This window comes from Schistocerca serialis, chromosome 5 (assembly GCF_023864345.2).
Source record: "Schistocerca serialis cubense isolate TAMUIC-IGC-003099 chromosome 5, iqSchSeri2.2, whole genome shotgun sequence".
Lineage (NCBI taxonomy): Eukaryota > Metazoa > Arthropoda > Insecta > Orthoptera > Acrididae > Schistocerca > Schistocerca serialis.
This window is the reverse complement of record NC_064642.1, coordinates 515,674,532-515,700,053: the sequence shown is the minus strand read 5'-3', so window position 1 is coordinate 515,700,053 and position 25,522 is coordinate 515,674,532. Positions and strand designations below refer to the sequence as shown.

The window sequence follows — 25,522 nt, the reverse complement described above, 5'->3', positions numbered from 1 at the left end:
GACGAAGCCGTCCAGGTAAAAATAAGCTTCGTCAGTAAACCAAATGCTGCCCACATGCATATCGCCGTCATCAATCCTGTGCACTATATCGTTAGCGAATGTCTCTCGTGCAGCAATGGTAGCGGCGCTGAGGGGTTGCCGCGTTTGAATTTTGTATGGATAGAGTTGTAGACTCTGGCGCATGAGACGATACGTGGACGTTGGCGTCATTTGGACCGCAGCTGCAACACGGCGAACGGAAACCCGAGTCCGCTGTTGGATCACCTGCTGCACTAGTTGCGCGTTGCCCTCTGTTGTTGCCGTACGCGGTCGCCCTACCTTTCCAGCACGTTCATCCGTCACGTTCCCAGTCCGTTGAAATTTTTCAAACAGATCCTTTATTGTATCGCTTTTCGGTCCTTTGGTTACATTAAACCTCCGTTGAAAACTTCGTCTTGTTGCAACAACACTGTGTTCTAGACGGTGGAATTCCAACACCAGAAAAATCCTCTGTTCTAAGGAATAAACCATGTTGTCTACAGCACACTTGCACGTTGTGAACAGCACACGCTTACAGCAGAAAGACGACGTACAGAATGGCACACCCACAGACTGCGTTGTCTTCTATATCTTTCACATCACTTGCAGCGCCATCTGTTGTTGAAAATTGTAACTACTGTAATTTCGAAAGTCTGTCCGCCTGAAAATGTACTGTTGTCCCAAGCATGTTGCAACAAACGGTGTATTTCTATCGCTGCTCGTTTAGTTTCTATTGCCGTTTCAAATATACCGGTCATTTTTGAAACCCCTGTATTTATGTAGTGAGCTAGATATTAACAATATGTCGTCTCAAAATCTTAGCCATTCATCATCTTTCAACTCGTGGAAATTCCTCTGCAAGGATTTTGAAATAGTTCCCTTTCACAATTGAGATTTTCATCCGTTTGTGAAGTGTATAGGGTCAAAAGAAGACTTCTCTGGGCATATATGAAGGTCACTAGTTATGCTCCCAATACGAAACATAAAATTTGATCTCTAACGAAATTACACTGTAGATGGAGAACCGTCAGCGATGTGGAATGAGACAAGATCTATAGTTACAACAAGCAAACTGTAGACTGTCTGTATTAACATAGATGTACCTATGTCTATGCTGCCTGGATATAGTCATATCTCCAGCAGCCAATTAACTGAAGTAAAAGGAAAGTTGGTACTCTGAAAAGAGGTGCAGCATCCACAGTTACACTAAATACTTGCTGTTTGCCTCCCTCTGGCAGCTGAATATTAACTTGATTACACTTGAATTTTTCAAACTAAATAGTAATTTGTAGCTGCAAAAACTAAGTCTTGTTTGAAGTGCATTACTATTTAACATATAGCTTTATAATACACATTCATAACTACTAAGTAACCAACAGAACTTTTTAATTATTGAATCTACTTCTTCAAGTAACAAAAAGAATGCCTGATTTAAGAATAGTTTTGTTCTGAATTAGTAGAAATTACCAGTTTCTTTCTTTATGTTGGATGGGAGCTTGATGAGTACCATAGCTTTGCAGCAGATCCCATTACTCCTCTCGGAACACTAAGCAAGAATGCAAAGAGCACATGAAAATTTTGATAGCCTTGTATCGTGTTAAGTACAATACAATTCAGCTGAAACTTGTTTTTGCTGTCGTAAGAAAAACCATTAACGAGTACTGGTATCGGGTAGTAAGAATTCCAAGAGCCTTAAAAAGCATTCTGCACGATGTGTAGTTACCTGCTAGACACATTGATCTTGCTGCTCACTTCTGGTACATAGACGCTATTTACTACACATGTTCAAACACTTCATGTACTTAAAGAGCCCTGCCCAGAGAACTCATTTATAGCAGAGTGAAAATATGCCAACACCAATGTCCGACACCTATCCTCCCCACAAAAAAAACACCATTTACATGGACAGCAATGTACACTCTAAACACTTTATACAGACATTAATCGAGCTTGATAGCACTGTTTGTCTTAATATTACTGTATATTTCTTATAGATCAACAGCTCTCTCTGAGGAGTTAGGTAAACAGCCTTTTTTGAACAGGATCATTATCAGTATGGTAAAATCTTTAGGATCTGCAATAGGCTATATTATGTATGTTGAGGTTGCAGTTTTTTCTGGTCAAGCGTCTGGGGGGCGTACATTTCTGATGACAACATTTTCACTTCCTGACCTGATGCCAAAATGTTGAACAAAATTTTAAAATCAGCGGTTAACACAAAAGAAAAATGAAAGTACTAATGGTAATAATACAAACACTTAAATTATCACAGGAAAACAGCACTTATGCAAAACTTATATCCTTATACTATAAAATTTATAACACTATCATTTAACACAGATATTTTTAGAATCAACTTTATTTAGTCTCATTTTGGCTGCAGTGGATACTCTGTATGAGGGAGAAGAAGAAGAAAAAAAAAAGAGGGTCAACGAAGCGTCCGATTCCACCCATCTGCTTTGACTCATGACGTCATTGTGTGGTGTTTGACATCATTACGGCGCAGAGTTTTTGTGTTGGTTGTCTTTGTAGACCTCGTCTTGTTGAATTTGATGGTGCCCTCTGGTGGTGGACGTGGCCATACTGAGTTTAACTTGTGATATTGGGTTCATTTGAGTTTTGGTTGTCATCGTGCTAACGTGGTTTTGAGTTTAGGTAGTTGGTGCGCTAACGTGGGTTGTGGAAGCGTTTTCACTGAGTGATTAGGGTTCTTTTCTGTTCATGTGTTTGGCACTTTTGTTAGGTCCTATTAGTTTGGTGTTTGTTGTGCGGAAAGAAGTCAAATTTTTCTTTATTGCTTTTTCGTTAGGTATGGATATGAAAATAATGTTCACGAGTGTATCATTACGTTCTGAGATGTGTGATGATATAGTCTCTGTCATACAGTTTTTGCAGATGTTCGTTCTAATTGGTCAATACGTTAGATGTTAAGTTTTTGACGTGGCGTTGTCTACGCGGAGGTGTGTGTTGTGTGTGTGTGTGTGTGTGTGTGTGTGTGTGTGTGTGTGTGTGTGTGTGTGTCTAGATGGTACTTCTGGCTTTCCTTGGTAAGAGATTTTTGTTTTGGTTTTATTGTATAGTAATGTGATATTTTGTGTGTTGTATATTTATGGTAATTGATTGTGTTTTAATTGATGTAGCGAATAAGGAGTATTTGGGTTTTTGATTCCACGTTTCAGAGTTCTACGTGTTTGTTTTTTGGTATCAGTAGCTACAGCTGAGCTATGTAGGTCAAGGGAAATGTCCGATTCCTGTGGTTTTGTTGCGGAATGCTGTAATTTAAATTTTTTTGGATATTATTTGTTTGGTATGGTCTGGTGTTATTTTTATTGTTGTATATGTAGCTTGTCCCCCCATTAAACTCCCAACTTTCTGCGGTTGTCTCGTTAGTTTCATTTCATTTTTTGAGTGAAGCGTTATTGTGTCATTTCTACTTTTGTAATTGTTTCTTGGCTTGTGTTTGTAGTGACGTCACTGTCGTAATTTTGTATACGGTGGAAGAAGCCGTTTCCACCATATTGATGACGTCATGGGTCAAAGCAGACGAGTGGAATCGGACGCTTCCGTAATGCCAAAGAAATAGTCCAGTCTTCTAAAAAATTAAGATGATAACACATTTTTAGTGCACAGATATTTAGAAACTGATATTCTGAGTTACACACAAATACAAGACATTAATTTCCCACTTGTCGGCAACGGAGTATAAGAAAAATACAGAGGATGTTTATAGAATGGGATTCAAATTCATTCATTTATTTCACCCAAACAAACACAAAAGCTACAGTTCAGCTGAAGGTGACTTAACTTCTGCAGCTGTGGATGCCGCCACATGCGTATGCAATTCTATTTTCATTAGTCGAGCGGTCTAAGGCGCTGCAGTCACGGACTGTGCGGCTGGTCCCGACGGTGGTTCGAGTCCCCCCTCGGGCATGGGTGTGTGTGTTTGTCCTTAGGATAATTTAGGTTACGTTGTGTGTAAGCTTAGGGTCTGATGACCTTAGCAGTTAAGCCGCATAAGATTTCACACACATTTGAACATTTTGAACACAATTCTATTTTCTAAACAATCACAGAATCGCTGATTATAAAACAAAACTATTTTTGTAGGGACACTTCTAATCAGACCATGGTGTAGCTTCTTGCTGTGGAGTGTCACTTCATTATATAGCCTTATTTTATGATACTCAATGAGCACAACATTTTTTCAGTTGATAAATGCGATTATTAAGGGGAGGACTGTTTAAAACATTTTTATTCAGTTGAAGGAAAACATCATTTCTTACGTCCTGCAAAGCTGAGGTAACTAATTTCTTAAAAGGGTTTTTCACATTAAAAATTGTCATTTGTGTAATAGTTTCTGGCCCATTTTTCACAGATAAACATGATCATCGGAAGTAATAGAAAAGCAACCCCCGTTTTTTCTGTTCAAGATACTAGTGGTAGAAAGTTTAAAAGATGATGAAATTTGCCAAATGTGGCAATCTGGGTTTTTGTTCAGTTTCCTAGCCAAATACTAAGCGTAAGGAACTGGATGAGGTATGTAATCATATTCATCATTTATTGCAATGGTAGAGCATTTAGCACTGGTAGATGTACCAATCTGAATATGTACAAAAATCTCTTGGAAGCTGCTTCAGACTGCTCGATCGATATTCTGCTCCTCTTCGACTATTGGCAGCATTAAACAACACTTCCAGCAGATCTTGAGTGAGTTTATATGCCAGTTAGAAAGTTCTTTGTGGTGCAGATCTGCTTCTGACGGCGCCATACACAACTAAAGATGAGTGTACACAGCTAATTATACCTACAAAATCTGTTTTTGTTGAGTGAACCAGTTAAGTTCTCTAAGGAGATTCTTTTAACGTAAACTGGCAAACTTTTACTTGCTTCACATACCGGAATCACTAAGTGGCAGAAGTCATAAAACATGTAGGTCATTTTGCGCAAAAGCTTGACCTTACGGTTATAAACGAATTTCATTTCTTACTAAAGGATAACAAAACATTTCACACATGTTATTGAGGAATCGTCGGAAAGGTAATGTTGGCTGCCAAACTGATATTTTGCAATCCACTCCTGTGGAAACGGTGGAATAAAAGATTCACAGTGCAACAAAAACAAGTATTCACTAAAGACTTCGAGCGGTCTAAGGCGCTGCAGTCATGGAGTGTGCGGCTGGTCCCGGCGGAGGTCCGAGTCCTCCCTCGGGCATGAGTGTCTGTATTTGTCCTTAGGATAATTTAGGTTAAGTAGTGTGTAAGCTTAGGGACTGACGACCTTAGCAGTTAAGTCCCATAAGATTTCACACACACCGAAGATTTGTCATTCTGTTGCTTGTAAATAGTACTGTCAGTATGTTTCACCTGGCCACATGTCGAAATGATATTCATTGCATTAATACTAGGAATTTCGGCGAAATCAGATTAAGTGCACTACTTCACGTGTAAAAGCATTAAGATATAGTGTTTCCTTGTTAAAATCAGTGCTTGATTGCAGCTATAAACGAGAAAAACTACAAGTGTCAACTCCACTCGAAAGAGTGCGTAGTAACAGAAACTCTGCGTCCTGCCGCGAGTCAGGTAACTTAGAGTTTGTTTTCAGTGTAATGACGTCACGCGCAGTCTGTGTTAACTATAGTCTATGAATACGGCCTGAGAGCTATAACGCCGGCTTACGCTATGCTTCGGATGACGTCACAGCCAGGCTGCTGCTAAATGCATGTTTTCGATACAAATAGGAAGTTTGTGTGTCGCCCATAATCACAACAAAACGGCGTGGCAAGTGGTGAGAGTATTTTCCACTTTTGTGGCGAGAAATTACTTTTGATTATCAGGAGTCAGGGCAAGCCAACGACCTTGCCGCAGTGGTAACACCGGTTCTCGTCAGATCACCGAAGTTAAGCGCTGTCGGACTGGGCTAGCACTTGGATGGGTGACCATCCGCTCTGCCAAACTGTTGGCAAGCGGGGTGCACTCAGCCCTTGTGAGGCAAACTGAGGAGCTGCTTGATTGAGAAGTAGCTTCTCTGGTCTCGTAGACTGACATACGGCCGGGAGAGCGGTGCGCAGCCCACATGCCCCTCCATATCCGCATCCAGTGACGCCTGTGGGCTGACGATGACACGGCGGTCAGACGTTACCGTTGGGCCTCACTGGCCTGTTCGGACGGAGCTTAGTTTTTAGTTTCAGAAGTCAGCGCGAAAGATCACTTAGTGGGAATTTATCATAGAGGTCGCCTCTGAACTGCTTGTAGTGCTGTTTATGGTAGAGATGTTGTTATTATTATTAGCAGGAATGTTACTATGTTGCGCATGTGAAATTTTATCAAGTATATGAATGTCAGAACTCAAAACTTTCATTTGTAATTAGAGTTCCTGATCCCGTTGAGTAAATAGAGAGTAGAAACATTTCTTTCAATGAGTACATGAAGAATGTGGACTTGCAGGCTGCAAGTTCTCCATCACTTTCTGGATGACCGGAAAAAACAGTTTATAGGCTCTCGTAGAAGACGGCGAACAAATTATAACTCAATCTCATTATGAACCCTGCTCCCCATAACTTCACTTGGAAAAGTCTAATCATACCAAACTTTGTTGCAATTGGTAATTATTAAGGCCGAGATCTTCACAGTAATACGAAATAAAGAGCTTTGCATAGTCAGATGGCAGAGATAAGATTCAAACAAAATTAGAATGTTATTTTGTAGTTCAGAGACTGTCTGTCTGTCTGTCTTCCCCCCCCCCCCTCTCTCTCTCTATCTCTTTCCATCCAAATATGCCTCGGAATGCCCAACGGTACCGACCGATCGTCGCGTCATCCTCAGGCCATATGCGTCACTGGATGTGGATATGGACGGGCATATTGTTAGCCTAGCGTTGTACTGGCAATAGGGTGCTGTTTGTAATTTTTATTTCTTGCCTATATTAACACAGTGACGGGCACACTGATTTGTAAATGTTTTTGGGCATACGAATTAATGAGCGCGTTGTACTTGAGACGGTGAGTAGAGAACGCTACGGCCAAACGGGACCAGCTGAGAGAAAGGACCGGCCACTTAGATGGTGGATTTTAGAATGGAGGCCGGAGCTGCCGTCCCGTGGTGCGGCAAGTTGTCGCACAGCCAAATACCTAGCTGGAGAGTACCGCGGCACTAAGCGCAGGAGGCGTGGGCGCCTTTCCGTGTTTTGCGGGCCCCCATTGAAGATAGCCCTCTAGCGCTTATAGAAATCGTGGGCCACAGAACACGACGTCTAGCCTCGTAGCAGCTGTTTCTTTGTTTCTCAAGCCCTCAGTTGCAAAGCTAACGGCGTAGGCGAGAGAGTGAGCGATTGGCGTAATCGTGTGTGATGTCAAGAGCGCAGCGCTGAATTCAGTATTGTTTGGTTGCAGAGGAGGTGTTAATGTTATAATTGGCCTCTGAAGAAGACGTGCTATTGTGGCGGTATTCTCTAGTTGGAGGAATCCTCACGATAGGGTAGGGGTGTGGGGGTGGGGGCGGTGAGGCAGGGCTTCTTAGTTTTGAAACTGGCAAATAGCTCTGTTTGGCGGGAAGCAAACAAGAGGGCGTAAGTGAATCCATAAGAGGGGCATTTCAGATTTGGTTGTGGAAATGTCCATATCGAATCAGGGGATGGTAGCAATAGAGGAAGGACTGACTTGGCGTAGCAATGCGTTTGAGCCCGTAAGATACTAGTGCGACAGAGTGCTGATGACACCGTCATCAAGAAGAGGTCAGCGTTTCTATAGCGTACAGCTTAATTCGCAGTACCGGCAGAGGAGTTCACTTCGACTTCAGACTCGTGGAGTCCATGACGTTCACCTGTCTCAAGTTCGTCGCAGTCGTACTGAATATCTGGGGATAGTCACCAACTGCCAGTCACTGTTTCACTCAATATCTGCGGGATATATAGATTGCAATTATCGCTGTCCTTTATTAAAGTGTGAAACTTCTCAAATGAGCAAGTAGTAAAATCATTATACTGCTGTCCACCTGAACTTGCACCTGAGTTTGGAAACTGAATGGTCATGGTTTTCACAGTAAAATTTAGATATTATTTAATTGATGTATCTGCGCATAAAACTGAGTATTTAACTAATCAGTGTTCCTGTTTAGCGTCTTCACTATACACTGAGGTGACAAAACTCACTAGACACCGATATGCACACATACAGGTGGCGGTAGTATCACCTATACAAGGTATGAAAGGGCAGTGCATTGGCGGAGCTATCATATGTACCTAGTTATTTCATATGAAAAGGTTTCCGACGTGATTATGGCTGCACCACAGGAACTAACAGATTTTGAACGGAGACTGATAGCTGGAGATAGACGCTTTGGACATTCCAAATCGGAAATCGTTAGGGAATTCAATATTCGAAGATCCGTACTGTCAAGACTGTGCCGAGAGTACCAAATTTCAGGCATTACCTCTCACCACGGGCAACGCAGTGCCCGACGGCCCTCACTTGGCGAGCGAGAATTCGGGCGTTTACGTAGAGTTGTCAGTGATAACAGACAAGCAAAACTGCGTGAAATAACGGCGCAAACCAGTGTGAAACGAACGAAGAACGTATCCGTTACGATAGTGCGGCGAAATTTGGCGTTAATGGACTATCGCAGCAGATGACCTACGTGAGTGCCTTTGCTAAGGGCTCGACTTCGCCTGCAAAACCTCTCCTGGGTTGGCGACCGTATAGTTTGGCCATAAGACGACTGGAAAACCTTGGTAAAGGCTGAGGTAGGTTTCAGATGTGGTACAGACCCCACGAAGCCTTGGACCCAACTTCTCAACGAGGCTCTGTGCAAACTGGTGGTGGCTCCATAATGGGGTGGGCTGTGTTTACATGGAATGGACAGAGTCCTCCGGTCCAGCTGAACTGACCATTGACTGGAAATGTTTCTGTTCGGCTAGTGGGAGACATTTGCAGCCATTCATGGAGTTCATTTTTATGGATGACAATGAGTCATGACAACCAGGCCACAACTGTTCATGACTGGTTTGAAGAACATTCTGCACAATTTGAGCGAATAGTTTGGTCACCCAGATAGGCTGGCAAGAGTCTTATCGAACCTTTATGGGACATAATCTAGAAGCCAATACGCGCGCAAAATCCTGCGCCGGCAACACTTTCGCAGTTATGGTCAGCTATAGAGGCAGCATGGGTCAGTATTTGTGCAGGGGACTTCCAGCGACTTGTTGAGTCCATGCCAGGTCGAGCTGCTGCACTGTGCACTGCGTCGGGGCTCCAGGCAGATGCTAGGATGGTTTCTTTGAAAGGGCATGGCCGACTTCCTTCCCCATCCTTCCCTAATCCGATGAGACCGATGACCTCGCTGTTTGTTCTCTTCCCCCAAACAACCCAACCCAACTAACTGCGTCGGGTAACGGGAGGTCGACACGATGTAAGGAGGTGTCCCATGACTTTTGTCCCCTGAGTGCATTAACTTAGATATAGTCAGCCAGTAATCGGGATATACTTTCAACACAGTAAACCATATGCAAATAAATATTGTCCAGAAACTATCAATCACATTTCGATTTATGCAAATTCCTAACTGTAAGACCTACGCCGAGGTCTGTAATTTCGCATTATCACTTCACTTTATCCCCAATGGAATCTTTGTAAAGTACATCTTAAACAAGAGGGCCGCTCACAATTAGTTTTGAGAGATTGGGAATACAACCACCACTGGGGTTTTGTTACACTACATCTACATCTACATTTATACTGCGCAAGCCACCCAACGGTGTGTGGCAGAGGGCACATTACGTGCCACTGTCATTACCTACCTTCCCTCTTCCAGTCGCTTATGGCTCGCGGGAAGAACGACTGCCGGAAAGCCTCCGTGCACGCTCGAATCTCTCTAATTTTACATTCGTTATCTCTTCGGGATGTATAAGTAGGGGGAAGCAATATATTCGAAACCTCATCCAGAAACGCACCCTCTCGAAACCTCGACAGCTAGCTACAACGCGATGCAGAGCGCCTCTCTTGCAGAGTCTGCCACTTGAGTTTGCTAAACACCACCGTAACGCTATCACGCTTACCAAATAACGCTGTGACGAAACGCGCCGCTCTTCTTGGGATCTTCTCTATCTCCTCAGTCAACACGATCTGGTACGGAACCCACACTGATGAGCAATACTCAAGTATAGGTCGAACAAGTGTTTTGTAAGCCACATCCTTTGTTGATGGACTACATTTTCTAAGGACTCTCACTACTGGCCATTAAAATTGCTACTCCACCAAGATGACGTGCTACAAACGCGAAATTTAACCGACAGGAGGAAGATGCTGTGATATGCAAATGATTAGCTTTTCAGAACATTCGCACAAGCTTGGTGCCGGTGGCGACATCTACAACGTGCTGATATGAGGAAAGTTTCCAAACGATTTCTCATACACAAACAGCAGTTGACCGGCGTTGCCTGGTGAAACGTTGTTGTGATACCTCGTGTAAGGAGGAGAAATGCGTACCATCATGTTTCCGACTTTGATAAAGGTCGGATTCTAGCCTATCGTGATTGCGGTTTATGGTATCGCGACGTTGCTGCTCGCATTGGCCGAGATCCAATGACTGTTAGCAGAATATGGAATCGGTGGGTTCAGGAGGGTAATACGGAACGCCGTGCTGGATCCCAACGGCCTCGTATCACTAGCAGTTTAGATGACAGGTATCTTAACTACATGGCTGTAACGGATCGTGCAGCCACGTCTCGATCCCTGAGTCAACAGATGGGGACGTTTGCAAGACAACAATCATCTGCACGAATAGTTTGACGACGTTTACAGCTGCATGGACTATCAGCTCGGAGACCATGGTTGCGGTTACCCTTGACGCTGCATCACAGACAGGAGCGCCTGTGATGGTGTTCTCAACGACGAACCTGGGCGCACGAATGGCAATACGTCATTTTTTCGGATGAATCCAGGTTCTCTTTACAACATCATGATGGTCGCATCCGTGTTTGGCGACATCACGGTGATCGCACATTGGAAGCGTGTATTCGTCATCGCCATAGTGGCGTATCACCCGTTATGATGGTATGGGGTGCCATTGGATACGAGTTTCTGTCACCTATTGTTCGCATTGACGACACCTTGAACAGTGAACGTTAAATTTCAGATGTGTTATGACCCATGGGTCTACCCTTCATTCGATCCCTGCGAAACCCTACATTTCAGTAGGATAATGCACGACCCCATGTTGCAGGTCCTGTACGGGCGTTTCTGGATACAGAAAATGTTCGAATGCTGCCCTGGCCAGCACATTCTCCAGATCTCTCACCAACTGAAGACGTCTGGTCAATGGTGGCCGAGCAACTGGCTCGTCACAATACCCCAATCACTACTCTTGATGAACTGTGGTATCGTGTTGAAGCTGCGTGGGCAGCTGTACCTGCACAAGCCATCCAAGCTCTGACTCAATGCCCAGGCATATCAAGGCCGTTATTACGGCCAGAGGTGGTTGTTCTGGGTACTGATTTCTCAGGATCTATGCACCCAAATTGCGTTAAAATGTAATCAGATGTCAGTTCTAGTGTAATAGATTTGTCCAGTGAATACCCGTTTACCATCTGCATTTCTTCTTGGTGTAGCAATTTTAATGGCCAGTAGTGTATGATGTTTTGTGGAACATAGGCCATTCAGTCAATGAGGTGTTTAACAAACAGAATTAACCAAGTTCAACATAATCTGAAAGAATCTGCATAAATATTCAGTGAGATCTTCGTAAGATTCAGCGTGGTGCAGATATTGGTAACTTGCTTTCCAGGAATAATTTTGCACTTCACAAAATGAAAAAAAATGTTGTATCCTATGACTATCATATCAAAGAGTCACTGTAGGAATTGACCAGCTCATACAAATACGTGGCTGAAAGACTTTGAAGGATATGAATGGAATGATCACATAGGTTCAGTCATGGATAAAGCAGGTGGTACGTTTTGGTTTATTGGTAGAATACTGGGGAAGTGCAACCAGTCTTCAAAGGAGATTGCTTGTAAATCACTCAAGTGACCGGTTCTAGTATAACGCTGAACTGTGTGGGATTCATACCACATAGGTCTAACAGGGCATATTGAACGTATACAGAAAATGGCAGCATATTTTGTCACGATTAATCAATTCCCGATCTCTTTGAAACATTTGGCTTGTGACTTACCACCATATATGCACTCCAACGAGAGGTCTTCGCGAGTGCCTCAAACACTGCAAAAATAGGACTGTAGCTCACGATGACCAAAACTGTTTCACCACCAGGACTGAGGAGTTTCCTGATGTTTCGTAGAGCCTGGCTGTAGGGTAGAATTTCAAGAGTAAGTGACACATATTCGCCTAATAACAGAGTAGTAATTAAAGAAACCACAAAACGGGAAAGAAATGTCACTGAGTACTACAAAGATAAGGTAGTTGTAATTAGAAATAGAGCAATGCAGACAGAAGACGTGACTGACACAAGACACAGTACAAATTGAGAATAGAAATTCGAAATGATCAGCGATGAGCTAGGCGTATGCGACATGGATTCAGACCCTAGACGTATTTGGAAAGATGCAGATACATGCATCTGCTTCCATGTAGGTATAAAGGGCCTCTAACACATGGAATCTTCCACAATGGAGGCAACCCTGTAACGAAAAGACTTGCAAAATCATAAAGATGTGCTGGGCGAAACCTACAAAGCTTCTGTGAAATTTATGTCGATGTCTAATACAACATAACACACACAGACCTACTAAAAAGTGAGTATACCTAAAGACTACTGCACTCATTATTCTTATCCATTTGACATAATGCTTTAGATATCACACAATACACGGGGTTTAAACGATAACATTTTGCAACGTACCACAGTGGTACAGGGGAAGTCGACAAGAATAATTTAATACAGGACACCTTAGACCTATCAAGCCGGGAAATAACCTCGAATTGGCATACGAAAACCACCTAATCTACAGCGCATGCACATCGCGCGAGAGTTTCAACATCCTCTCTCTGATACCAGTAGATTAGTTGGCTACTTCGTTAAGATCATTAGTTTAAGTGTGGTGTCACCGCCAGACAGCACACTTGCTAGGTTGTAGCCTTTAAATCGGCCGCGGTCCGTTAGTATACGTCGGACCCGCGTGTCGCCACTATCAGTGATTGCAGACCGAGCGCCGCCACACGGCAGGTCTGGAGAGACTTCCTAGCACTCGCCCCAGTTGTACAACCGACTTTGGTAGCGGTGGTTCACTAACAAATTACGCTCTCATTTGCCGAGACGATAGTTTAGCATAGCCTTTAGCTACGTCATTTGCTACGACCTAGCAAGGCGCCATTATCAGTTACTATTGATAGTGATTCATGTACCGTCAAGACCGACGTTCACCATTAACGGATTAAAGCTAAGTATTCCACCAGCTACGTCCGTTTTTCTAAATTCTAATTTCCTTGTCCTGTCCCAGACCTCACGCCAGCCTGCGTGAGCTAAAACGCGTGCCTTTCGGCCTCCTCTAGTATCACGGTGTTGGCTCTCCTCCCAACCAAAACATTAAGCTTTCCATCTGCATCTATCGCATGAGCACGTGACTTGCTGTGTATTTGAATTACTTATTTACTTTATTAAGATTTTATTTTGTTTGCCAATGCTCTTGGCAGTTCCGTAGTAAGCACCATTATTATTTCTTAGTACCATGGATGAAATGTTTCAAAGCGCACTTCGTGCCTATTACAACAGGTGGAGGGTATTACGAATATAAAGGGCATATGAGAGCATCACTGACAAACTTTGAACAGTGACAGGTCGGAGACAGAGGATAACTGTTTATTCGGAAAAACATGCTTTTTAAAATGTTGTTCATCAGTTATGCTAAACAGTGATGTCACTGTGCATGGAACTAACACTATGTAGCCTGCTTGTAGTTAACTGTAGTTCTCTCATGATTTCATTGTGTCAAACCAGATGTTTACATGCCAGGTTCTGAATAAATAGCATGAACTAACACTGAACTCACTCTCAAGGTCATGTTTACTGTGCGATTAGTGCTGTGGAAGACATATGCCTCGTATCTACGAGGATCACTTTACTGGTATGGTACAGCCACAGTACAGTACCTTCGATGCACTTTATCGATGCTTTCAACAAAATATCTGTCTTCTTTCCGAAAACACTGCTGGGAAGAAGCAACACCCTCACGGACTAAGGTAAGTTTATTGACAAGTGAGGTGACAGGTAGACCACCATTGCAGGGGTAAATGACAAAAAATTCACATGACATGAAACACACGTGTCACAGAAAAAGCGTGTCCAAACAGTCGCATCAGTACACAGTGTAACCCTCCTCTCCTGGCGGCAATGCAGGTGCCGAATGGAATCCTGCGATAGTTTTTACCAAGCATCTTGTGCCTTTTTTTTTCAGTTCAGCAGTGGTTCTTGCAGGCCCTGTAGAACGATTAAATTCCGATTTCATCAATTCCCATAAGTGTTCAATTGACTAGAGATCTGGTGTTGTTGCTGATCAGGGCAGCTGTTTTACACCAAAAAGAGCGTGTCGCATCGCAACAGTCGTATGTGGATGTGCATTGTCTTGCTGAAAAAGTACACCACCATCCTGTCGAATAAATGGCAGTAGTTCAGGGTAATAGCCTGTGTAATGTAGTGGGCACTGGTTACTTCAACGTGGGCACGAATTTTAACTCATCGTCCACCATACCATGAAGCCTGGGATGGGAACTTTGCTGTGGATAATTGCACCCTAGAACAGGCTGCTCGCCAGGTCCGCGCCATAAACCTATACATCTTTACTCACATACAGACGAAATCTGCTCTCACCACTGACGACAAGAGAACGCCATTCCACTCTCCAGTCGACACTTCACGACACCAGAGTAGCCATGCTTGGTGTTGTTGGTGGGAGTCTGGACAGAGGCACACGATATCTTAGACCCGCTGCAACCATACGATTCCCAGTGAACCCTGGTGACAGAGCAGGTGCAATGTGCACACACATTTCGTCCCTAGATGACGTTCGATCGGTCATTGCTCGTCGCTTAAATGCGTCAGCTTTGAAGTGCGTCCATTCTGCAGGGACGTGCGTAATCTGGTCTACGGGTGTTCGAATGCTCCATGGACCATGCTGAAAGCAATAGCGTGCCACTGATAGACTCACCCCAACATGTGCAGGAATCCATCGATAGGGTTCATCCAGCTTCCTGCAGGCCCACAATGTACATCCATTCAAGTGGCTGAAGCAATTCGAGAGTGGTATGTATTCGTCTGTGGATCATGGTTGTACCATAGGATGAATGTTGCAAACTCAGCACTTTTTTGACTGCAGATTCAAAACAGAGGGTGCACAGACAGGTCTCCTGATCGCCGATGGCCAGGACAAAAGAATAAATAACACTACATCCTTTCAGTATGCACGTACTCTATCTAGGTGCCACTGAACACAGTCCCTGAGGGTGTTGCATTTTTTCCGGCAATATATGTCGGTAATGGAAGGCATTGTTGCTTACCTTTGGTCCTGCACCCAGTTCAGACAGAAAAAGGAGAAAACCTTTGAGAATGGTCCTTGCTGCCAAACGCGCGTGTCCTCTATGTTGGCTGTGCCAATGTCCAGCTGACAGAAGCGCACACGGGGTCCTGAGAACCTGGAGGAAGCCTTGGCGAGCATGTTGGCAGAAATGTCTGCAGCTACGACGGTGAAATCTGGTGGCAGGCGCGACAGCAGCTCGTGAAATGTGACGTCACCAGGACCGCAGCCCACGTCCAGCACGGTGCCCTCCTCAGACAGCCAGCTGAGGGACGGCCATAGCTCATCCAGCGCCTGAGACACGAACTCCTGCTGCAGGCTGCTGGATGTGACGTACAGCTCTGCGTCCTCCATTTCATTACCTGTGGAATTTGATTTGGTACAATGGGCGGATTGATCGTATGACAACGTATCACACTGATACCAAAACACAGTGAGATAGCGCAGAATGAGATTAGAGGAATAGTTTTATGTTGGGAAATAATGTTCGTGAATGGCGACCAACAATGCGCAGAACACCGAACGTAAGGAGGTGTGTCTTTTGACATAGAACAACTACTGGACTTCTTTCTCTGAAGAAATTTAAATTTAAGGAGAACATAAAAAACTCCATATTTTCAAAAATTCATACGAACAAAACGGTACTTCTCCTCCAGCCACATGAGAAACGTCGAGACTATATTCATACTCATCTCAAACCATGTGCAATATATCAATGGTGACAGACTCTACCACAGCTGAGACTCACTGCCGTAACGGTGGCAAGGATTGTGGCAGAGACGGGGCAAACACCTCGCGTTTGACATAGCTCCATAAAAAAAATCGCAAGGAGACAAGTCTGGTGATTGTGGTAGCTATTTGCATCACACGTCATTTTCAGCAGTTGCACGGCCGAGTCATCGTACAGGCAGCTGTGTATTTAGACATTTCCCCGCAGCCAAATGGATGAGAGGAGGTGTACCATCTTGTTGCAAGACGAAGTTTTTGCAGTCCTCTTGCAATTGAGGCAGAACCCAAAAAGAAAGCATGTCATTTTCTCCGTGGAAAAGTGCGGCCCATAAACCTTGACGAATATCGTTCGTTTTTGGCCGAGAAATGGTGGTTTCCTGTTCCCTCAAAACGATCATTGTGCCGCTTGCCTTCGCCATTAATGTGACCGTTGCTATGTCACTGAAGGTTAACCCCCAATTGCGACATGATCGCGTGTACAAACAGTGATCCAATACTGTCAAATGTTTTTTATTTCAGTCTTTGATCACAATATGAATTCTTTAGACGATGACCGGTTTCAGTCCGTAATGACCATCCTCAGATCTTTTTTACACCATGTCCTAAAGTGATAAGGTTAACCCCTTTGCCGGCCGGGGTGGCCGAGCGGTTCTAGGCGCTACAGTCTGGAACCGCGATACCGCTACCGTCGCAGGTTCGAATCCTGCCTCGGGCATGGATGTTTGTGATGTCCCTAGGTTAGTTAGGTTTAAGTAGTTCTAAGTTCTAGGGGACTGATGACCTCAGAAGTTAAGTCCCATAGTGCTCAGAGCAATTTGACCCATTTTTTAACCCCTTTGACGTGCCGTTGCCATTGTCCGTCCTTTGTTTGAAATCCTTGTCATTTTGAGTGTCTTTTGATGCCTCCATAGGGTAGACATATCTCTGGAGTGAGAATTCCTTTCTGCGCATGTTGTCAACATTAAACTGGGATCGTCAACTGATCTCGGGACACTACCGTTTGTTTATGTTTTCCGGCGAGTTCGAAACTTATAATATTATGCATATTTGTTGCGTTTTAACCTTCTGTTTATTCGGCAATGGTGAATTACTGTTGTTGCGGACAGGTGCAAAGAGAGAAATACTCGCAAGGATAAAAAGTCTGTGTTGGGTATTGTATGAATACTTGATCATACTTCGGAGTTTTTGTTGCGTTTTGAATACATGTCTTAAATCTATAATAATGTATGCGAAATGTGTAGGATTGTTGAGCAAAGTGTTTGGGCATCTTGGTATTTATACACGTAAAAGGCAACAGAAATCCACAGTTCGAAAAATGACTATTTCTTTTAACTATGATGAACTTCAAAACACACCCGCACAAGTTGAGCTTTTCCTCTTTATTCATGTGTAACTCACACATGCATAATTTATGGTCAGTTTGTTTGTTTTAAGCTGAAGTAGGGCTGTACTTCCCATATGATACTACGAAACAAAAAAAAACAGTCATTCAACAGCATAATGTTATTGAACTGTTTCGCATTTGTTCAGATGGCATGTTTTGCAGAACAGAGAAGAAAACCTGAATGTGAATGTGTGTGCGTGTGTGTGTGTGTGTGTGTGTGTGTGTGTGTGTGTGTGTGTGTGTGTGAGAGAGAGAGAGAGAGAGAGAGAGAGAGAGCAACAACTTTTTAGAGCAGAGACAACTGATAATAAGTAGGAATCACAGCATTGTGAAATGAAGATCTTCAACGTGCATGAAAGCTAGAAAAATATGATATGTTGCACAGAGTGAAATTTCGACATTTATTTCAAATAAATTTTCTACTCATGTCTAGTACAGAACACTTAGTTTGTTTATTTTTGTCACAACACTCGCACCATCACACCTAGGTTGCGTATTCGGCTTTGCAAGTATGTCAATAAGAAATCAAGGGACTGAATGTGAATCATAATAATGGGAAACAAAAGTGGACAAAAATACACAAACACACTGTAATCAAAGTACAAAGTCAGTTACTTTGTTGAATTTTACTTTCCGTTTATTGTATGTACTATTTCATTAACAAGCATTAGATATTAGTACATAAGGTCCCATAAGCCTGCTTCATGTCTAGCGATCGGATTTTTTCACTTTCTACTTTGTAAAGTAGTGTGAACTTGTCCATAAAATGCAGTAAATAAAAACGTCAAAGTGTTACCAGTAAGCACAACTGTGCAGTAGCCTGCAGTAAAGAGAAAGAGAAATACTTAAAATCTAAAGAAAAAATTACTTAGAATCAAGCGCTATAATAGTTTCAAACGCACTGGCATGCTATCACATCGTTTTGTAAAGCTAATGCAACAAAAATTTACCACGACAGACAAGGCAATACTATTATGTGCCGTATAATAGTGAAAATTAGCGGTGGCCTTCACAGATACCAACAAGTGGGCATATCTGAGCTGTGAAACTGGCCAGAAAGAAACTTCCTGACAGATTTTGTCAGAAAGAAGTTCTTCAAACCTATGACTCCGGTTTATTCCAGATATCAAATACAAATTGTTATGATGTTTCCGAAATGTCTGCACAAAATGCAAAGCACCTATGAAGAGAATATATCTGTACCAGCGGTGTAATGACATTCTAAATGTGCAAGACACCCTGCGGATAAACCTACGGCGTCCCGAGATCACATGACCGGTCTGGCGGTGTATACAGACAACACAAAATCCGCTCTGCGCATCCGAATGCTCGCTCCAAAGGCATGTCTACTCTGTGGATACCTGAACCAAGGAGGTTAGAATGAGGGCAGATGGCACTACCTACAGCAAGTACAGCCATCTATTGTAGCCAGAGGCACCATCTTACTGAGCCTAGGAAATGGGTTTCTCGGCTAAATACTGTGTGACTCTCGCCCTCTTAGCTTTCATACGTGTAATGGACAGCCATATCTGAGTGTCTATTTTGATACAGTATAAAGTATCACTGCAAAGCAGTATGAATACTCACTTGACACCAAATGTTATGGAGACACTAATATGGCGTCAGCGGCTTCACTTTTGTTGCGTAAGAGCATATCCCCTTATCCCAAACTGCTTAGCCTGAACACATGAATGAGACGCTCCTCTCTGGCTAACAGAGGTTGTAATAGACGACAGAGAGAGTGAGTCCGCTGCAGACAGAGTGTTGTGTAGTCGGTGAGTAAGGAGTTTTGATGGTGCTTGAGCCGAAGAGAAAATGAATTTTATTGGAGATGCTCTGTGGCATGACTAGGAATAGAAGGTGATTTTGAGATGATTTCATAGAGAGAAGGGACTTTTGGAAAAAGGTAACATAAACAGAGCATTTATTTTGGTGCACCAGCTACTCAAATAATTATTGTAGTGTAAAGATGCCCTTTTGCATAGAGATATCTACATTTTGATATCTAAGGCGAATTATCTTAATTATTATAAGAAAAGCAAAGAGTAGTTTTAGAATAAATTTTGTAACTTAAGTACTGTTTGTCTGAATCAGTCTTCATTATTCATTGTTTACGATAATGCAAAGGAAGGTCTTCGTTCCATTGAGTATGTTTCATTTCTATGTCATTAAAAGGATCTTAATCTCATTTCAATTTAAGACAACCTTTCAACTCATTTGCCAACATTTCACTAAGTTTGTCCTCACACTTAGAATTCTAATTGTAATATTTCTACACTGTATGCCTAGCACAATTGCGTGGACAGTTAACTACATTTTTGGAAGGATAGCATAATTCTCATTTGGAAGAACAGCTGAACGATAAATGATAAGGAAATTAGCCAGTCAGTGATTTATTTCGGGATTATGCAGTACAGCACTTCATATTCTTAGAACTGAACAAGACAGAGCAGAGCTATCCTTGCAGGTGAGAAACAAATTATGGGGTCTAAATTAACTTTGTGACTTGGAATTGGGAAAGTGTATTCATTTCTAAAATGTTCATATAATGCAGTAGATGTGTTTTCTAGCAGGGCACAGTTTTCAATACGTGACAGTTACCCAGTGTGCTACGATTAAATAAAGAAGCCGTTTGTTTATTGCTGATAGCTATTCTTTGTATTCTGTTTCATTTGTAGACAGTCAGATTCGGTCTACATTAACAGGCGCCAGTTGCATTGAAAGTAATTTACATATTATAGTTAATTTCATGTTCCGTAGCAGGGGAGCAAGTGTTATTCTAGATAAGAATATGTGGGCGACACTGTAATCGGAATTTAGAGCACTTGCTTTCACATTGCTGGTAGATCCTAATTCACTGAGACGCTGTATTCTCATGGAAATATTACTATGAAGTTCATACTACTGCTAAAGTGTTCAACGTTGACAGTAATGGTATTAAGAAACATTCTTATGTAGAGGTTTTGTCACCCACACCTTCCTAGTCGCAGCATGTTACTTTCAGCTGTTTGTATCAGGCATATATGAAGAATCCCCTTGGTGAAACTATGTGGGAAATGCTGGTTGGACAGTTTTATCGACTCCAATTTTACTGAATGAAGGACACTCCAACTCTTCTGGTGCTGTGTAGTTGTCACTTTCTACTGTTACACTTTCCGATGGCGGCAGGTTGCAATGAAAGAACTGTTTGCGTCAATAAGTAAAAAGGAAAAAAACTTCCAGCGACGCTCCATTAACAGGTTACAGTTTGAAGCGAATAACTTGTACCGTTTTGTTTGAGTGAATTTTTGAAAGTGCTAAGTTCTTTTGTGTAGTTGACGAAATCCCAGCAGTATCTGAAGACTATTTATTTAGTAGGACACTTGCAGCGTGAATGAGTGTTCGCAATGCGATAAGCATTTTCGGTTGAGTGTAAAAATTACTGTATGCACGTGTTAGGCGTGCTGAGATTCCATCTCTTCGAAAGTTTCACGTAGTTTTATTTAATCATTCTAGCAATAGTGAGCATGAGGTCGTTTACGTCTACGAATATGCTCTGTTTAACTTAAAAGGCACAGTAGGTAAAATTTCAAATATAATAGGTTTGTTTATAAATAAATAAATCTTCTGCTACCAGTCACGATTTTTCTTTATTTTACTATTCGCACGACGCGTTTCGAGAAATAGTTCCCATTTTCAAGTGCGTTTTTTTGGTGTGTATTAAGCCATTTCTTTTGATGTTGTCAGTGTGTGTGAGTCTGCTTCATTTTGTTGACTTTTATGTTTTCTAATGGTCCATTTGTGTAGAGTCTCACACACACTTAACATCACACAAAACTTGTTGTACACTTTACACATCGGAAATATCTTATATATCTTATATATAGTGTGTGTGTGTGTGAGACTACACAAATGGACCATTAGAAAACTTAAAAGTCAACAAAATGAAGCAGACTCACACACACTGACAACATCAAAAGAAATGGCTTAATACACACCAAAAAAACGCACTTGAAAATGGGAACTATTTCTCGAAACGCGTCGTGCGAATAGTAAAATAAAGAAAAAACGTGACTGGTAGGAGAAGATTTATTTATTTATAAACAAACCTATTGTATCTACAGTCACAGGCTTTCAAAAACCATTTATAATGGATCAAATCAGAAAATTTCAAATAGTTTTTTTTATTTACACATGAAGGAAATTTGTCGAATTTTGCAAACTTGTGTTGTCGCGAAGAAAAACTGTAGACTTGTTTCGCTGTGAATACTGAAATATAGGGGTGAAAACAAAAGAACTTCATATTTTCAAAAATTCGTACAAACGGAACGATACTACTTATTTACTTCAAACCTCGTCCTGTCAGTAGAGTATCTCTGGAAGCTTTTTTTATTTTTATTTATTTTTTTGTAACATACGATTTGTATTTCTATCTGAATTTTCGACCCTCTGTAGCGCCGGCTGGTGAAGAGTACGGCCAGAATCCCAACTTTTATGCATCTTGCCCAACTCCCATCTTTCGGTTATCATTCAGAATCTCACTCACCTGCTCGTATACCGTAATGTGCAGTGAGCTAGCTAGGGAATTGAGCCACAACCGCGTCGGACCCAGGCAGCGGGTTAATGATCATGGCCTGGCCAGTATGAGTGTAGTGTTTAGGTGGTTTCCCATTGCTCGTTTAGGCAGATCCTGGGCTTGTCCACAAATTTCGTCTCAGAGAATACGATACACAAACAGTTAAAATGCAATAACACACAGAACAAAGTTTATACGATTCACCTACCGATGACGCACACCACTCACGTCCTTCAGGTTATCTTGACGACTATGACAGCAGGAAGTTCACCAGCTTACAAAGGTAAACAACAAAAACAATTTTTTTTCAAATCCTAGAAAAGGGGAACCCAACAGGTCCCAGACTGGACAAACGCTGGAGAAAATAAGAAGAAAGTGGAGATTTAGAAACTCACTCTATATAATTAGATAATGAAAACTTTGAGGGATGATGGGGAAGGGTGAACGTATCATTTTGAGATAAGGAACGCTAGTCTGTAAACGACTGAGTCAAATGTCACGAATCAAGACTTGTAGTATGATACGTTTGTCAGTGGAGCACAAGAACCAGCAAATCGTTCCTCGAGTCACCTAATGCACAGATTTATTATGTGCCGTTCTCTGCTGTGATACCATTGCCTTCAGACGCCTTCCTTTTCTACGTACCTCGAATGTATTTTAATAGAACTGGTTAAAAATGAATGTTAGCTAATGAAATATTATGTGCAAAATGTCTGCAACGACAGACAAAGTCCAAAGAGTGGAACTGTAAACTAATTTTTCTGCTTCGCAAGGAAGGATGAAGACCATCTTGCAGCCTCTGTAGTCAAACAAACCTATACAGCTGTTAGTATACTCTCAATAATGTGTAAGGCACTCACTAAAATCATCGTCAACAGTGTAGAAAAACACCATATTTTAATGGAGCCTTTGATAGTTGAGCATCTGCAATTTTCTGCAGGAAATCAAGAAACAGAGGAATCGCAATTACTACCTGTACTTATGCCTGGGGTTAATTGACTTTGAGAAAACTTCAGACTAAATTTTAAAAACTGCTGTTCTAACAGCAGTTCTATAACAATAGATTGAGTCTCCCTATGTTACTACGCAGATGAGTTGATACACTGATGCGCCAAGGAAACTCGTATAGGCATGTGTATTCAAATACAGAGATATGTAAACAAGCAGAATACGTCGTTGCGGTCGGTAAGTGTCTGGCGCAGTTGTTAGATCAGTTACTGCTGCTACAATGGCAGGTTATCAAGATTTAAGTGAGTTTGGACGTGGTGTTACAGTCGGCGCACGAGCGATGGGACACAGCATCTCCGAGGTAGCGATGAAGTGGGGATTTTCCCGTACGACCATTTCACGAGTGTACCGTGAATATCAGGAATCCGGTAAAACATCAAATCTCCGACATTGCTGCTGCCGGTAAAAGGTCCTATAAGAACGGGACCAACGACGACTGAAGAGAATCGTTCAACGTGACAGAAGTGCAACCCTCTCGCAAATTGCTGCAGATTTCAGTGCTGGGCCATCAACAAGTGTCAGCTTGCGATCCATTCAACGAAACATCATCGATATGGGCTTTCGGAGCAGAAAGCCTACTCGTATAATCTCGATGACTGACGGCACAAAGCTTTCCGCCTCGCCTGGGCCCGTCAAAACCGACATTGGACTGTTGATGACTGGAAACATGTTGCTGGGCGGATGAATCTCGTTTCAAGTGATATCGAGCGGATGGGCGTGCATGCGTATGTAGACAACCTCATGAATCCATTGACTCTGCATATCAGAAGGGGACTGTTGAAGCTGGTAGAGGCTCTGTAATGGTGTGGGACGTACGCAGTTGGAATGATATGGGACTGCTCACACGTCTATATACGACTCCGACAGGTGGCACGTACGTTAGCGTTCTGTCTGATAACCTACATCCATTAATGTCCATTGTGGATTCCGTAGGGCTTGGGCAGTTCCAGCAGGACAAAGCGACATCCCACACGTCCAAAATTGCTGCAGCTTGGCTCCAGCAACACTCTTCTGAGCTTAAACACTTCCGCTGTCCACCAAACTCCCTATACATCAAAATTATTGAGCAAGTGTGGGATGACTTGCAACGTGCTGTTGAGAAGAGATCTCCACCCAGTTGTACTCTTACGGATTTATAGACAACCCTGGAGGATTCATCGTGTCAATTCCCTTCAGCACTACTTCAGACACTTGTCGAGTCCATGCCACGTCGTGCTGCGGCACTTCTTGTACTCGAGGGGGCCCTACACGATACCAGGCGGGTGTACCAGTTTCTTTGGGTCTTCAGTGTGTATCAATACTACAGCTTACTTTCGACTTCACCAGAATGATGGAAAGCTCAGAATTGAAAGAACAAGAAGATTCATAGAAACAAAACTATACTCAGAAGCTCTAGAGGTAGTTTCAGACTCGTAAACTATTATAAACAAGAGATTTGTGCCAGTGCCACAAACATGGACCATTTACATTTTACTCATAACACAGAAATTCAGATAGGACACATAAACTTCAATAACTAATAGCACTCAGCACTCCGTCTTCAGGCCACGAATGACCCATCGGGACCATCCGACCGCCGTGTCATCCTCAGATGAGGATGCGGATAGGAGGGGCGTGTGGTCAGCACACCTCTCTCCCGGTCGTTATGATGGTTTTCTTTGACCGGAGCCGCTACTATTCGGTCGAGTAGCTGCTCAGTTGGCATCACGAGGCTGAGTGCACCCCGAAAAATGGCAACAACGCATGGCGGCCCGGATGGTCACCCACCCAAGTGCAGGCCACGCCCGACAGCGCTTAACTTCGGTGATCTGACGGGAACCGGTGTATCCACTGCGGCAAGGCCGTGGCCTTAATAACTAATGGAAGAGCTTGAGCAAGTTCGACAGGAGGTCTTCAGTTTAGTTACAACAAGACACAAGCAATTTGCAATACTGTCCATTAAAATATATTACACTGTGAAGGCAACATGAGTCAAACGTCAAACTGGCACTGGGATTAGTCTCTCGGAAACTGTCGCTTCCTTCCCTACTCTCAGATTAGCAGTGTACTATTGCAAAATAATTCTGCTGTTTGGGTGTATGTTTTATTTATGCACGCATATCATGAAATGGGGGGACGAGCGTGTCCGCAAGCTGGGACGGCAATAAACATCGTACCACGTTCGCGGTAGCTGCTGGTCGGGCGGTTTATTCCGTGCCGTCGATTCCTGTCTTGGAGATATGGTGCGCTCCAAAGAGGAAGAGCAGCCGTGACAGTGCCTATTACGTCACGGGAACAAGACACAACTTGTTATATAGATACATTCAGTT

General features: G+C 42.7%; 1 pseudogene; it reads right to left on the bottom strand.

Annotated features, from left to right (window-relative positions):
- Positions 1-24,944: 24,944 nt before the first annotated feature.
- On the bottom strand, positions 24,945-25,062 carry LOC126482667 (5S ribosomal RNA; annotated as a pseudogene).
- Between the last annotated feature and the right edge of the window lie 460 nt (positions 25,063-25,522).